Below are 17,576 nucleotides of genomic sequence, written 5' to 3' on the forward strand. Positions count from 1 at the left end.
CAATTCTGGCCTTGGTGTGATTGTGTGGAGTTTGGATGTTCTCCCCGTGTCTGCATGCGTTTCCTCCGGGTGCTCCGCTTTCTTCCCACAGTCCATAGATGTGCAGGTTAGATGTATTGGCCATTCTAAATTGCCCCTTAGCGTCGAAAGATGTGCAGATTAGGTGGGGTTATGGGGATAGGACAGGGAAACTCCTCTTCTGAATGGTCGGTGCAGACTCAATGGGCCAAATGGTTTCCTTCTGCACTGTAGGGAATTCTATGATTATAAGCGGTTTGTATTAAATACACCATGATTGAATTGTGCCTCTTAACCTTATCAGAGCCTGTTCAAGATTAAGGTAGTGCAGTGCGTTGATCCAACTAGCTTGCTTGCTCATTATTATCTGAGTATTTAAAATGGATGCTGCTCATGCCTATCCATGATTGGATTGCTGAAAGAACAAAGGCAGTCACTAATTTACTTGCGACTAAAACATACTTGATATGCACAGCGAAAAATATTGGGGAAATGTAATTAAAAATCAGTTACAATCCCCTCTTTTAAGCAAGAATATCGAAAAATTCAATTGGCACAACTGAAGAACATCTGCTGGTATTGAACATTTCCTCGGCTAATGACTCAAGGGAACAGTGTCTGCTTCTGGGAGGAGACTGACAAACCTTTACCAGTTCTGAAATTGCTACTGGTTCATGCATAAACCAATTCCTTTGTCTTTGAAACTGCCATTGTTGGAGCATACAATTACAGTGCAGTGGCTGTCATTCACCAATCAGAACCCTGGGTTTCTGAAGGTCAAATTCAATTACAAATAGTTTGAGCAAGGCCATCTCCTGCGACTGAATCCCGGTTTTCTCCACAAACCCAGTGATTTGTTTTAACCAGAGATGCTGCGCGTTTATTCTAGGGCCAGCATTTAAGTTCCTGTAGAAGATCAAATGCCAAATAATTAAGAAATGCAACAGCAGAGGAGCCAGAACCCACATGTTACTTCCAACCTTTTGAAACTCTGAATCCTTAATTACACAGTTCGACTGACTTTTAATACCAGATGTACATTTATATTCAGAGAAACTTGGACGCGGATTACTAATGTTTAATTAAATCAACCCACAAAACTTGAAAATGATTTTCTGACTTTGCTCCAGCAACACAGTCTCTACCTCGCTCAGCATGTAACTCTCAGAATAACTCAACTGCCTTGATTCAATCCGCATTCCATTATGACTGTGCAGTCAGTCCATTAAGTTTACTTTAGTCCCAGAAGTCTACAGCAGCCACTGTTCGTACTGCTTGTGCATGTTTGGAGATAATTATATATGTTTCAACAGTGTAACCTGCAAGCACTTTCTATAACGTCATCTATGTACAATACAATCTGAAAGGTCCAATCCATTAAACTAAAACTCCAACCTGGATGATCCCGCAAACATTAATGCAAAGGGGTGCTGGAATAGACCTGTTCCTCAGTTTAACCTGAGGAATTTGAGCGGACTGACAAAAAAGCCATGGATGGGAGGTGTCAAGTGAAGTGTAAAAGGATTTGTGCAGAACAGGATGCCTTGAAGGCCAAATCATCTGGTTGAGTTTTTGGGTAGTTTTCAGCTGTTACAGGGTAGTGCTTCTTTCCTTTTCTAAATTAAATGAAGACTTAATTGCCATTTACAGCACTGGGTATGTGATTTGTTTGTTTATGAATGTCTCCTGTTTATTTTGCACGATTACGGCCAATGTGCGTAGCTTGTACTTCTAATTATGATTTTCTGGCACTGCAGTTAAGAGGACGTCTGTATGATTATTGCCTCAATTTCACGCTCCTCCACCGTAGCTTTATAGTTGGGAGGGGGTGGGGAAGGGGAGCATGAAATTGGAGGAATGGGATTCCCTCTGCTATCCAGCCTGCCCCGACCTGGGTGATTTTATGCATGGGCGGGCAAGGCTTCAGATGGGTCGGCCACCCCTGCCCCAATTGAGGCCCTTTAGTGGCCACTTCAGGGCCATTTCCCACCCATCCACAATTCTTAGGCTGGTGGAAGAATTTATGTGTGTGGGGGAAGCCGAAAATAATCGAGTTTAGGCCTCAGGCTGCGAGGCACCTCCATCAGAAACCCCCTTCTGACTTCCCACCCCACCAAAGAAAATGGTCCAGTGGCCACAGCACCTCCATTCTCCAGCCCCCCCCACCCTGAAAACCTACCTTGCCATCCAGTCCTAGGACTAGGCTGAAGCATCGTCCTGCACATCATCTCCTGTCCACTGCAGCTCCTGTCACTTCAGGGTCTTGGGAGCTGCCAGCCAATCAGATTGATGGCATTTCTGTATAGCACGACTTTCTCTCGTGTCGGAGGCAGAAGTCCTGCCTGCAGCCGACTGATGTTCCCTCGAGTATGAAATGGCTCCGGGCAGTCATCCCTACTGACTCCGGATGGTGGGAAGAGAAACTAGGTCTATGTGTTGAAACTAGATTATTACGCTGGATCCTAACCATTTTACCAATGTTTGTGGTAAGTTCCCTTAGTTAATTAATAGATTTGGACATCAGTAGGACCACTGAGCACCCATTTCGGCTGGCAAATATGTAACTTCTATCATTTCAATTTGAAGTATAATCTGTTAGGAACCAGGAAAGCAGTCCCTGCTTTTGGTGTTAGCTGTGATTCGTTCTCGCCGCTGAGTTAGAACGTTGGAGTTTCAAGTCCTGCTCCTGAGACTTGAGCACAAAATTGAGGCAGACATCTCAGTCCATTACTGAGAGAGTGATGTACTTTCGGAGCTGTCATCTTTCAGATGAGACATTACGTGGAGCCTGCTTTCTTACATTGGTCTAAAAGGCCCCATCGGCACTATTCTCACGGCGTCATCGCCAATGTTTATTCCTCAACCAGCGTCACGAAAATAGATGATCTGATTACCATATTGCTGTTTGTGAGACCTTGCTGTGTGGAAATTGTCTGCTGCATTCCCTACAACAGTGACTCCATTGCTAAAATATTCAGTGTAGGGCAGCACGGTGGCCTAGTGGTTAGCACAACCGCCTCACGGCGCTGAGGTCCCAGGTTCGATCCCGGCTCTGGGTCACTGTCCGTGTGGAGTTTGGACATTCTCCCCGTGTCTGCGTGGGTTTCGCCCCCACAACCCAAAAATGTGCAGAGTAGGTGGATTGGCCACGCTAAATTGCCCCTTAATTGGAAAAAATAATTGGGTAATCTAAATTTATATATAAAAAAAAAAAAATATTCAGTGTTTGTAAAGGGCTTTGAGATAGAGGGCGCGATTTACCAGCTGCATCCCGCTGGAATCTGGATGGGACGGCCAGTAGATCCCAGGAGAGGCCTCTCCTGGGATTCCCAACGGTTGTTATGCCTCGTGAGATCTAACTAGATCTTCTCACGCGACATCGCCCGCAATGGGCGGGACTGAGACTCTCATAGCTAAGTGAGCTTAAAACCCCACTTAACTACGCCTTTGCCGGATCGAATGGCCACCTAGTATCCACCAGCCAGGTGCCGTTTAGCACTCGTCCCCACAAAAGGGGACCAGGCAGACCAGCATTTGGGGGGGGGGGGTTCCCAGGCGTTGGTGACCCCCCAAGTGGCTGGTATTTGGGCCTGGTGGCACCCTGGCACCACTCTGGTACCTTGGCACTGCCAGCCTACACTATGGCTGTGTCACTTGGGCACCCTGGCAGTGCCACCAGGGTGTGTCCATGGCCCTATCAGAGTATCCAGGTGGCACTGACAGGCTGGCAGGGGCATTGCCAGGGTGCCAAGCTAGCAGTGCCAAGGTGCCATGCTGAAATTTTGCCTGCACCAGGAATTGGGTCTGGGGGTGTGTCCCCCCACCCCTCCCAAGGACCCTCTTATAGGTTGGTTGGGGCATTGGAGAGTTCTGAGGATCTAGAGATCGGGGCGTCATTTAAAAATGGTGCTCTGACCTCTTCCTTCAATTATGGAGTTCCTCAGTGCAAGAAATGACTAAGTGCGGCCTCAGGGTGGGGGCATTCCCTGCAGGGGGCTGAAATTGCAACAAAGTGCCGTTAGATAGCTAGGTCGTTCCTGGAGCTACAAGTGCCAGGAACGGACCCGCTAATCCCGCCCAGAATGGTCCCTGATATTTTTTATTAAATCGCGCCCATAGATTTTTTTTTTGTCTTTTCTTTTTCTTTTCTCACCTAATTGTTCTGCTTGATGAGGATACTGTGGATATAAGCTAGTTTAACTTCAAAAAAAATAGTCAAATCTGCAATTACAGACGGGGGTTGTTAGCTTGACATGTGTGAAGTAATTTTGCCATTGCCACGTAGATTTTTTAACAATGTAAATTTTTTAAAAGTCCAATTAAGGGGCAATTGTGCATGGCCAATTCACCTACCGTACACATCTTTGGGTTGTGGGGGTGAGACCCACGCAGAGACGGGGAGAATGTGCAAACTCCATAAGGACAGTGACCCGGGGCCGGGATTGAACCCAGGTCCTCGGCTCCATGTGGCAGCAGTGCTAACCACTGCCATGTAGATTATTAAATGATAGCTGTGGCCCTGAAATCCTCTAGGTCTTCTCACAGACTCTCGCCGAAGCTTCAGAGACACCCCATTTAATTTCAGGGTCTATATTTTTTCTAAGATATTGCCAAAACATGTCTAGTTATTCATTAAAACATTCAAGGTTTTAATCAGTAATCATTCTGAACTGTAGCATTAATGGACATCAGATAATAGGAACCCAGGCCAGTCAGAAGAGTACTGACACTACCGTTACCCCATTATCGAAGTTTTGCTCTAAATACTGCTACATAATGAAGCTTTGCCTATGCACAAGGTCATGCCTCCCCACCCCTTAAAATATTTTACCAGGGAAGTCATACAAAAACATGAAGCAAGATGTATTAAAATTAATATGAATAATATGCACAAGGAATCCCCTTTCCGCAAGCTGCATCTGAACATGTTGTAACTGTATGTATTTACATTGTATACCTTGTGTTGCCCTATTATGTATTTCCTTTTTATGTACAAAATGATCTGTTTGAGCTGCTTACAGAAAAATTATTTTCACTGTACCTCGGTACACGTGACAATCAAATCCAATCCAACTGTGGATTGAATTATTCGCATGCTTTATTTTGCCTATGTTAGGGATGAAGATGCATCTATTTGGGAGTAGAAGAACATTCCTTCATCTTCCAACTCATGTTCGCTTGGGCATTCACTTGTCAGTTAATATTAATCTAATTTTTTTTCTGCATTGTGACAAACTCTCTGGCCTTTGAAGTATTAACAGAGTCCACTTACCAGAGTCGGCAGGAGACTTACTACGAAGTGAAGCTCCGGAGCTCTTACTGGTGGACCGTTGTGAGGCATTAGCTGATTTACCACCAGTGTTTGTTTTCACCACACGGCATTCTGTTGTCAAAGTAGAAAAAAGTCACATTTAATAATAGCCTCTCACAAATGATAATAAGTGACAATTAACAATTTCCAATCTGACTTCCTGGCTATCTGCTTGATTCCCTGGAAGATCTTGACCACTCATGTTGTGTATTTCTATATTACAACTGCAATAAAATGTGTGCGTTGACGGTACTGGTTGAGAATTGAGATGCATTTGGCTATTTTGCCACAACTCATTTATAGAAGAAGTTATAGTATTGGTTGAGAGTCAATTCAGAGAGCAATTATTACCTGGATCTTTGCCATGAAGTTATCATGATCATTTTTGTATGTTAGATAAATTGCAAAAGAAGGTATAGCCACAGAAGAGTGCAAGGAGGCCATTTGATTGACCTAGATTCGGCCAAGAGCTTAATCTGGGTTCTCAAGACCACAGCCTCCCCATGGCAATTTTTAAATTCCACACCTGAACCATGTCTGGCTTGTAGGCCGGCTAGGTGATGACATTAATTGAAAGGCAGGTTTGGAGACAGATGAGGCTTGTGTGGGGAACACTATCCCATACTGTGGTGTTGCCTCTGTCTGATGAATGCAAAAGTTCACACATTGTGCATTGAAATGAGAGATTTCAGCCTAATTGATTGTGTGTTTTGCTCGTTAGTGGCTAATAAAAGGCATGCTAAATCATGTGTGGTCTGTAGTTTGAAGACGCTATTTGAAAGCTAAAGAAACTTTGCTTAGCAATTAGTGTGACACCACCACTCTTTCAAACACATTATTTAATTTTATATTTTTTGTTAAAGATTGCTAGCAAAACAAATGTCAGGATTTGAATTGTTCCCACAATAAGTGATTCTAGATATAGCTATTTTTTCTATTTCCAATATTAAACAGTGGTACTTATAACACAGCCCAGAGAACAGCTGCAAACCTGCCGATCTTTATCTTTGAGCTTTGGCACATTTGCTACTTTTTGGGCTGCATTTGTCTTTACTTGCCTGTGAGTAGTTATTAAAGCTGAGAAAGTGCTATTTACTTTTTTTACTCTACAGCACAATGGAAGTCAGATGGCACAATTGTTCCATGCCAACATTTATGCCCTACATGAGTTGCCACCCACTGTTCTTCACCGAACATTATCAGCATATCCTATTCCTTTCTCTCTCCTGTTTACCCACTCCACCTACCCTTTAATGTAACTATGCTGCACACCTCAAATGCCTCGCGTGGCAGTGAGCTCTACATTCTTACTATTCTTGGGGGGGGGGGGGGAAGAGATTTGTTCCAAATTCCCTCTTTGATTTATTCATTGCTCTTACATTTATGGGCGCTGGTTTTGGTCTGCTCCGCACCACCAAGTGGAAATATCGGCCGGAATTCTCCGGCTGTCGGAATTCTCTTTCCCTGTTGGCAACGTACACCAGCCCACATGCTTTCCGCCGCCGTGGGGTGTTTTCAACGGGAAATCCTATTGACAAGCGGTGGGAGGATAGAATCCCGCCTCCAGCGAACGTGCGCCGCCGAGAAACACGCAGCTGGAACCAGAGAATCCAGCCCATCATCTAATCTATCGGACTGAAATCTGCTCACATTTCATCATTCCTTGGTGCAGCAAATTGTGGCATTATGGAATGCCTTGAACGCAAATAACATTATTTGGGACTCTTTTTATTGAATCAGTTGTCCTGTTTGAGTGACTCCTATGGTCCCCCCTGTTTTGTAGGGTATTTTTTTTAGGTTTATCTCCTTTCTTGCTTTTGTCATTCAGCCTGTATCCATATTACTTTCATCTTTGCTCTTGCCTTTCAACTTGGTTCAATCTGGAATGTATCTATGGTAACCATGAGATTGTGGTTTGTGATTTTAAAGGCAGAATGTGCAGAGTTACAGGGAGAAGGTGAGGGATGGCACTAGGTGCATTTCTCATTCAGAGCCAGCAGCGATACAATGGGCTGAATGGCCTCCTTCTGTACTGCAACAATTCTCTGATTCCGTGGGGGTTAAAATTACTTCATGTTTATGCTGAGGATCCCTAGTCAGCAACATCCGCTGGAAGATTGAAGATTGCACAAGTTAGCATCAGCCACTTTGCTTGCCAAACTTATAATGACTAATGGGCAGTTGGGTGAAACATTTGAAGCAACCACAACCTACAGAACTACAGTCCAGGAAGGAGCCAATTCCTTCAGAAAAGAGGTGGAAGGTGAAGAAAACAAAGAATGTAATTTAATGAAGTTCTCTTTAGCAAATGGGTGCAATTGTTGTGAGTTATTATTCATCAAATGTTAACATTCATGTGTCTTACCTGTTGAATCTCCACTCAAACCCATTATCCACTACATATTTCATTTGGGAAAAGATTGGCTCACCTCTTTCTAATTAGAAACACTGTAAACCAGATTCCCCCTGTGAGGGCATTTTTCAGAGCATTAAAGAGGGAACTGCACGAGGGAACATGTTACAGGGAGGGTGTTTTATGTGGTTTCTCCATTAAAGAGGCAGCCAGAAACAATATATGTTGCTACAGAGAATGTGGTTTAATCAGAGGCTGTTATAATGAGGGGCTGCTGTAACCTTCAGTGCGCCTTACAAAATAGGCCAGAGCGGAGGAACTGCTAGACTGAAATAAAACTGTCTGACCTCGATATGAACTACATTTTGCAATCGGCGGAGTTTAACTGGCAAATCATCAGAAAACAGCATTTTGAAATGTTTAGTCGCTGGTGCATGAAGCCAGATAATCTGTTTGAGAGGTTGTGCCTGGGGCTGATAGGATTAGAAACAAACTGAACTGTATTGAATTTTTTTTAAACATAAAATATATATAAAAACCAATCAAGAAATGTATTGAATCCAATTGTCTCTTTCAGATTCATGACATGAATGATGTATTTTAAAGGAAGAAATGGTAGAACCCGTGGGCTGGTTACTATCTGTTGGCTTTTGAACCTCAGTTCCTACTGCGGGAAGGTAAATGGACAGTAGATCAGGAGAGTCTAGGTTTATGGCACACGGAGTTAAGATTACAACCAGATCAGCCATAATCTTATTGAATGGGGGAGCAGGCTCGGGGGTTGAATGGCCTTCTCCTGCTGCTAATTCTTATGATCTTAGATAATAACATGCAAGTTATAATTGTAACCAACATTTCCCATATTATTAAATATCTGTCGTCGCCTCTTTCTAGTTCTGCAGCTACAAATTATCCTGTCTTATCTTTCCATTTCCAAATATTGCTAATCAAGCCAATAGATGCATTCAGAGACTGCAAGTCAGACCAAGAGTGTCATCTGAACTACCGGGGCAACAACTGTATCTGCACTTTGATTATAATTAAGCAAGACCAGAAGACAGAGCAAAGCACATTATTCTTTCAATTCAAAAAGTAATAGAAATAGGAGGGGAGAGCAAAAGAAAGCAAAGCAGAACAGCAGCCAAATTCAACCAAGAGGTGACAGCAGTGAGGACCATTGAAAACAGAAACATCAGTGATTGAATTTTTAAAAAAGACAACAGCAAGCAAGAGAGAGGCACTGGCATCCTTTGAAGAGATACAGCAACAATTATTAAAAGAGGCAGGAGAGCAACTAAACAGCACAAAAGAAAGAGAATAAACTCTCAAATTAACCAGTCAGAGTCACAGTGCACTTGGAAGTGTTAAATATAATGTTGCTGCTGTAAATTCACATTTCAGAGCAGAATAGTTGGAAAAGGCACAGCTACGTCATTGTATCTAATGATTTCTACACTCAACATTATTTCAATGACTATCTTCTCCTGTAATCAGCCTTACTTCACATGTTCATCCCACAACATTGCAAACATTTTTGCTGCCGAAAATCTGTCACCAGTGAATCCTTTACTTACCAACATCAAAACCTCCCAGCGTCCGACTTCTGTGCACCTCTTGGAGAGTACAAAAGCTTTAATCAGACAATTAACAGATCATAACACCTGGCAAACTTCTGAACTATTTTCTCTCGTATTTTAAAAATTCCTCCTTTCCTCTCCAGGGAATAATTCTCTCTCGGCTCAGTTCTGATCATCTTAGTTTCAATCGTACTGTTATAACACACTATAAGCAAAATATTACTTTACGTTATATTTCATCACTTTAAATATTATCTGTTTTTTTTTACATCTAGTCCTTAATTAAAATTTCAGTCCCAGATAGTTCTGTACAAATAATAACGTCTTTACTCAAATTTTGCATTCCTGAAATTTGGTATATTGTTAATGAGTCCTAGAAATTAACATTTAGCATATAACAGTGTCTCCACAAAGGGAGTCTGCGCTGTACTGGTTTCCACAATTGTGGCTCCAAAACTAATTGAGACTCACTTTACAGAACTCCCCATGGTTATGTCCTGAGTAGCATGTAACTTCGAGGTGGTACTGTACTTTTATTGCCAATGTAATTGTAAAGTAGCGCACCAGGGTGTAGGGCAATTTAGAAAGTTCATGTTCTGCTACTCATTCTGCAATTGAAATATCAAGTCCTTTAGAGCAAATCCTTACTTAAAATCCAGCTACAAATATAGAAGTCTAGATTAATTTTTGGGTTAGAAATGGCTGAGTTGGTTTCCCAAGTAGTTTAAATTTCATCATATTAATTTATAAAACAATAACTGTACAATAAGAGGAAGCATTCATTAGCATTCTTTAAAGTGCTGGTCACTCTATAAATATGAGTATTTTGCAAATAGTAATCCTTAAATTTCAGCAAGTGGGCTCTCATTTTCCCACATTCTCATTTCCTGTTGAGCATTCTAAGTTAACAAGGGTATTTTGGCCCCTTGCTGAGTCCTGTACATCATTTCTGGTGTATAATCGTTTCCTCCGCTGTGTGTAGCGGACAATAAATAAAAGTGATATTTATGATCACATTTGCAGGGTGTGCGAGTGGGATTTCAAAATTAAATCTCAGTTCCAAATGCCGGCCTATGGGCTGCTTCACGACACAAGATGGTACGGTAAAGATTTAATTGTAGACTTCTGCCTGGCTCTGTTATACTTTTCATTAAAAAGGCATCTAAGCGTAATTATGTAACTTCTTACTACATTTGGTTTTCATGGGTCTCTTCGGACCTATTTCCTCATTTTTCAATCAGAGTAATGTGTACTCAAATAACCAAAGGTGACATACGCCTTTACCCTACCCTAAGAATGTTTGATGTCACAGCAAATTCACTTTTAGTGCAGTCATGTTTCTTGCATTATTTATGGAGTCGGGTTCTACACTATTTTGCATCAAAGGTTGCATTACCCCTTTGTATTCGGAGCAAGAAAACTGCTGTGGAAGTCCAGTTTGCATATATAAGGAAGCACTGAGTAATCAGTCACTGCAATTAAATGTGAAGAGTGGGAAATGGAAGAACGAATCCACTTCAAATTTACCTTCAATTCTAATATCTTGCCTTGTTGGGTTAGTAAAGAGGTTCCAAAATGTTATTGTAGCTGTGAAAAATGTCTGGACAGCTTGGTAGTACTCGGAGGAAAAATTGGCTTTTTCATTGCAATTTGCTCGAAGAATTTCCCTGATTGGTTAGGTTTACATATGATTATGCAATTTTTAAAAAAAATTCAAATTAAGGAGCAATTTAGCGTGGCCAATCCACCTAACCTGCACATCTTTGGGTTGTGGGGGTGAAACCCACGCAGACACGGGGAGAATGTGCAAACTCCACAGGGACCCGGGTCGAAATCGGCTCCTCGGCACTGTGAGGCATCAGTACTAACCGCTGCGCCACCTGACCATTACGCAATTCTGATAATTATGTATTCTAACGCAAAAAAATATTTCTGGAGATTGTGAACACACTTCATGGTATTGCTGTCAAAAATTGATACAAATGGCAAACTAACAATGTTCAATTACATATCCTACCTGGAATTTAGTAATAAAAGGAAAATAATTAATTTTCATATGAACTTTCCAACCTGGTGAAACGTGTTCCAAAGAAGTAAGAAAAGAGTTGAAGATGCGTCAGTTCATAATGTCTAGAAACATGACATGTGAAAGTATCCTCCAAATATTTTACAATAGTCATGGAGTGTTTGCCTGGAGATTTCCTCACAACTGCTTTCATTCAGCCACTGTAACTTCATTAGAAATGTCAGAAACCCCATTTTACACAAGTAAGCAGGGTTTATGTCTCTCCAAGGAAATTCAAGTCTTTTGCTTATCCAAAAGCTGCAAATTTCAAACTTAAAAGAATATCTGCAGAACAATGTTGGCTTCTTGCACAGTTTAAATTCAGAAGGTTAGCAAAATCAGTGGATTCCATAATCTCCAAGGATAATTTGCCACTCAGCCGACAGTGATGTGTTAGGAGCACCACGTGACATCCCTCTTGTCAAATTTGCTTCCTGTTTTGGAGATTCTCACTGCACTGGTAACAACAGAACCTGGGGAAGGGAGCAACTGTGCCAAGAGTTCTAAAACAGCCGTACTCCCCACAAATTTCTCCTCTACACTTGAAGGTGCTGACTCTCGACAGAAGGTGTCCAGTGACTTGCCCAAAGTGTCTATTTTTCACGCGTTGGCAGGCCATTTGACAATGGAGGACATCATAGCTGAAAGCCGTCCTTTCTCAGCATCTAATTTGTGCAGCTTCCGACAAGAATGACTAGACAAAAATAAGGCCTGCATCTAGGTTGATTCAAACCTCCAAAACCAAGATGCTCAGGCAAACTACCATGGCATTCCTAGGGCACCCCCACCTAACAAATCATCAGGGAAGGTTCCAGGTCATTTCCAAATCCATTTGGATGAGTTTTCCAATTAACCCTGGTTGACATTATTTGGATTTCTGACTGAAGTTTTCACTTGCAGAGACTCCCTTCATCTATGTAAGGAGCAGATATTGCTAAATAAATATTGATGTTAATGTACTCAATGCTGGTTAAATAGCACAGATGTTATCCAGAGTCAGGTTATTTATTGTCCCAATGTCAAAAAAGACTCAGCTTGTGAAAACAAATGTGTCTTTTGATTAAAGTTGACACAAGGTGATGACTGCACCAATAACCTCACTGAAAACAATTGACAATTTGGGCTGGATTTTGACTCTGTGGAAGTGAGTGAGTTTTGAATGAGCTTAAAAACTCACCCAGGTATAAGCACTGTGCATCCTACCAGCTCAGATTGATTCAAACAGAGAAGTAGAGCAAATAAATAACAGCAATAGGAATTAAATGTAATATCAAAGAGACTTAAAAAAAACTGTGTTGACCATTGAAAATGTTGTTTAATAAAGTTCTGGAGCAGCTTTCAGCAAAGCAGCATTTACGAAATATTAGTCTAAGAAATTCATCAGGTGATTAGAATTGCCAAGTCAGAAGCTTAAACCCCCTCAATGCACCATTGGGTGGAATAAAGGAATGGTGACTTTTGCTTCCTTGTATGTTGAAACTATGGAGGCCGCAAAGCCAAAGAATACACTGAAGCATGTGACCAAAGAACATTTATTTAAAGGATGTTAAACAAAGCTATTGACAAATAACAGAAAAGTTGAAAGCACATGTAAAATGGGAGAGGACCCTCCCCTACAGACTTTCAAGCCAATGCAGTAAAAACTGGAAAGGTGGTCAGCTGTGGGCCAGCAGGCAGAAGATGGACTGAAGGCTCACTTGTTCTGGGCCTGATCCCTCTGGTCCCTTTTTTAAATCATGGAATCCTGCTTTTGTGTGCCGTGGAGTGGCTTCCTCCCTAAATGAAAGAAAAGGTGGAGGATTGTCAGGATGCAGCAAGCTCTTGAGAGCTGGAGATCATAACCTTTTTTAAAAAAAAACAAGTAGCTGGTGTGGTCAACAATGGACACTCTCTTAAAGTGAGATCTGCTGAACAACATATGGACATGAGGAGATGGGAAAACAATGGTACTTCAGCCAAGTCTTTGTAGAGATTGGTTTGTTTATCCATGGATCAGCTTAACTGTTTTTCCACTTCAACATTAGTGAAAAGAAAATATAGTCAGATATCACTGCCATCAGAGCTGGTTTTATCCTGTCCAACCTATGGAAGTCAGGAGTTTGAAAAGGTTCAAGCTTCGACAATTTTAGTGAATTAACACTCTCAGCAGCGTTTGCGGAGACCAAAAAATGTTAGAAGGTTGACATGGTGATAACAGAAACATGGAGGAAGATGAATTTATGGTTACACCATGTAAAATTTTGTTCTGAAAAGAACAATTATTACCTTAAAATATTTCCTTGGAAGGACTGATAGGCCTCAACATTATTGTCAAACATGCTCAACTTAATAACTACCATATTCAACAGTCTAACTCCAAACCTAACTGACCCATTGCATATTGGCATGCAAGACATGCCAGGGAAGCTATGGCGATCTATCAACTCTATACTATTTCCCCAAAGCAGAGACCTCATCAGTGTCATCTGGTTACCCTTAATCAAGAAACACACCACCATCCATTCTACACAGTCGGCCAATCAGCAGGAAGAATGTAAACCTGTCCAGGCTTATTATGGCCACAATAGCCTGACCAATCAGCAGTAAGCTCCCACTCATATTCCTGTCAGCAACTAACTACCTCTTCACTCCAGTTGATCTGCAACAGGTCTTTCAACAGAGAACAAAAATTCTAAATCCCTGTGTATATTGTGATATATACTAAGGATAATCTTGAAGCCTGATTACCTTTTGGTAATTCAATAGTTGATTGTCTGCTAAAACTCAGGGTGCAATCTAACAGGAGAAGCACTAAGTGCGGCAGCAGGCGCGACTTCCCGGGTGCTTCCTGATGGCCAACCTGGTGAGACCGCAGACGGTGTCTAACATCAATTAGGGCCGGAAATGATCCTCCACGGGATTCAGGATGGAAATGGCCATCCCACCGCTATTCACCTGGACTGTGCCCAGCAGCTCCTTGCTAACAAGGGGGAGCAGCATGGAGTGAACCCTCCGAACACACTCCAGAAGCACACAGCCATTCCACCACACAGACCTGCTCCATTCTTCGGGGATGCCAACCTGCCAGGCTTCTGAATGCCATGGAGTCAAGATGGTACAGCCTGTTCCCCCGAGGCAGTCATTGGTCCAGCCACAGGGTTGCCAATGGTGCCTGGGAGGAAGTGGCAGCAGCCGTCAGCTCGGGCAGCGTGACTAGGAGGATTTCAGTCCAGTGCAGGAAGTAGGCCAATGATCTCCACCAGGCCACATGTGTAAGTTGACACAGGACCCCGGGCATCGGTCCCACACGCCACCTCCCCTGACCACAGCTTTGTGGTTGGCACCCCACAATTCCATGCCACACCCTGGCACCCACCCACACAACCCACCCATGCCCAGCAGCAGTGCCCACCCATGTCACCCGCCAGAGACCCCCCCCCAATGCATAAGGTGTATGGATAATATTGCCCTCTTTGCATCTGCAGAAGAAGTTGGTGGGAAAGGGCCCAGATGAGCGGCAGGGTGCCAGACATCAGAGTCCTTACCCCCATGAGGAACGGGCCCTGGAGATCACCGGGGTGACCAAGGGTAGAGCAGTCACCGATAGCAAAGTGAGCCTTACGTGTCCCGCCTTCTCTCCGAGTCTCAGAGTGCCATTCAATGAGACAGTGGTGCTGGGGGATCCCATTTTGTACACTCACCCCTAGTCATTGCAGGGGCCCGAGACCCTAGACCCCAAACACTTGCCGGGAACATCAGGGGAACCGAGCTCAGGTACCCACCCATGGTCCACAGACTCACCCTCTAGTTGCAGCGATTTTTTTTTTAAATAAATGTTTTTTATTGAGTTTTCATATTTTATATCCAACAAATTACAAATTATTAGAGAGAAAAAAAAAAACACGCAAAAATTAACATGTATATTTACAGGTAAGCATCTTCGTAATAACAACTGTGGCGGCCCTTTAGCCGGCATACATATTTTATATTCCCCAATATGGCCGAGACACATGTTTATAGGCATTTATTTATAGTTTTGTCACAAACGGGTCCCGGAACAATTGCATGAATGGCTCCCACGTTCTGTGGAAGCCGTCGTCTGACCCTCGGATGGTGAATTTGATTTTCTCCATTTGGAGAGATTCCGAGAGGTCGGACAGCCAGTCTGCAGCTCTGGGTGGTGCTGCTGACCGCCAGCCAAACAGGATCCTATGGCGGGTGATCAGGGAGGCAAAGGCAAGGGTGTCCGCCCTCCTCCCCAGGAATAGATCTGGCTGGTCTGAGACCCTGAAGACCGCCACTATCGGGCATGGCTCCACCCTCACTCCCACCACTTTGGACATAGCCTCGAAGAAGGCTGTCCAGTACTCCACAAGTCTGGGGCAAGACCAGAACATGTGGGCGTGGTTGGCCGGGCCTCTTCGGCCCCATTCACATCTGTCCTCCACCTCCGGGAAGAACCTACTCATACGGTTTCTTGTTAAGTGGGCTCTATGTACCACTTTTAGTTGCGTCAGGCTGAGCCTTGCGCACATGGAGGTGGAGTTGACCCTATGCAGTGCTTCGCTCCAGAGTCCCCACCCTATCTCCATCCCCAGGTCGTCCTCCCATTTCATTCTTGTTGCGTCCAGTACGGTGTCGTCCCTTTCTACCAGTCAGTCATACATGTCGCTACAGTTCCCTTTCTCTAGGATACTTGCGTCCAGTAGGTCTTCCAGTAGTCTAGTTGCAGAGATATCCCCAGTGCTGAAGCCCAGCTCTAGAAAGTTTGATTGTTGGCTACTGCCTCTGTGGGGTTGACAGCTCCAAGGTTCAAGCAGAGTGTCCAGGCCTCACAGTTTGATTGGAATGCTAAGCAATAACACTCATCTGAGACATGGCATGTGTACTCACAAGAATACATTTGAGAATATTTTGTTTATTAACTGGTCAACAATACCTTTATACAAATAGTTGAAAACAAACTACTTAACAGTCCATATATCATACAAACCATTAACCAACGAGGAAAAGGCACTGTGCCATACACAAGAACCTGTTTGCGACAAAATATTGGTACAAATACAAAGCTACAGCATTCATTTATACAAAGAAAACCAAGTAAACAGTCAACAGTACAATAAAGCCACCAGCCATCTGCAAAAGCATTTCTTCAACACCTTCATCTAGTTGCTCATTCAGGTTAACCCGCCTTTCTCTCCCTCTCCCACAGCTCCTAGCAATAGACTCTCAACAGTGGAAAATCACTCCGGAAAGTCACACCGAAGCAGAGCTCGCCAGAAGAGAGAAAGAGCACCCCTTCCCTTTCTCCAGTGCTGGCAACAAGTCATCATACATCCCCGTTCCTTGTTCCTTGCCACAGAAACAAAAGAGGCTGCAGTAAACAAACACATGGCCTCCAGGCATGAAACAGAAAACAGTACTATAAAGTCACCAGCAATCTGCAAAAGCATTTCTTCTGCACCTTCATCAATTTGCTCATTCAGATCAATCCGCATCTTTTTCCCCCTCCCGCAACTCCCAGCAGTAGACTCTCAAAGTCACACCTACACAGAGCATGCTAAAAGAGAGAAAGAGCACCCCTTGCCGAAACGGGTAGCAGGTCATCATACATCCTCCCTTTCCTCGCTCCAGACCACACAATCCAAGGATGTGGCAGCAAACAAGCACACGCCCACCAGGCATGAAACATTAAACAATCAACAATACAATAAGTCACGAGAAATCTGCAATAGCATTTCTTCAACACCTTTTACAAGTTGCCTATTCGGCTCAATCTGCCTCTCTCTATCCCTCCTGCAGCTTCTAGCAGTAGACTCCTCAGCAAGGGAAATATCACACTGACACAGAGCATACCAGAAGTGAGAAAGAGATCCCCTTCTCCTTCTCCAGCATGGCAGCAGGTCATCTTGCATCCTCCCCTTCTTTACACCAGGCAAGAAAAGCAAAGGGGTGACAGCAAACAAGCACACAGCCTCCAGGCAGCTGCATTTGGTCAATCCGCATTTCTCTCCCTATCCCGCAGATCCCAGCAGTAGACTCTGGAAAGTCACACCGATGCAGGGCACACCAGAAGAGAGAAAAAGCACCCCTTCCCCTTCTCCAGCACTGGCAGCATCCCCCCCTTTACTTACTCCAGGCGACAAAAACAAAAGAGGTGGCAGCAAACAAATACGTGGGGCGGGATTCTCTCAGCCCGGGGCTGAGAGAATCGCGCCACGCTGCCCCGACGGCGGCACGCGATTCGCCACAGAGCAGAGAATCGGCACCATT

General features: G+C 43.5%; 1 pseudogene; it reads right to left on the bottom strand.

The window, feature by feature from the left end:
• The window catches only part of LOC119951135, a 222,396-nt pseudogene that overhangs the window by 31,532 nt on the left and 173,288 nt on the right, over window positions 1-17,576 (bottom strand).

The sequence above is a fragment of the Scyliorhinus canicula genome, chromosome 17 (genome assembly GCF_902713615.1).
Source record: "Scyliorhinus canicula chromosome 17, sScyCan1.1, whole genome shotgun sequence".
Lineage (NCBI taxonomy): Eukaryota > Metazoa > Chordata > Chondrichthyes > Carcharhiniformes > Scyliorhinidae > Scyliorhinus > Scyliorhinus canicula.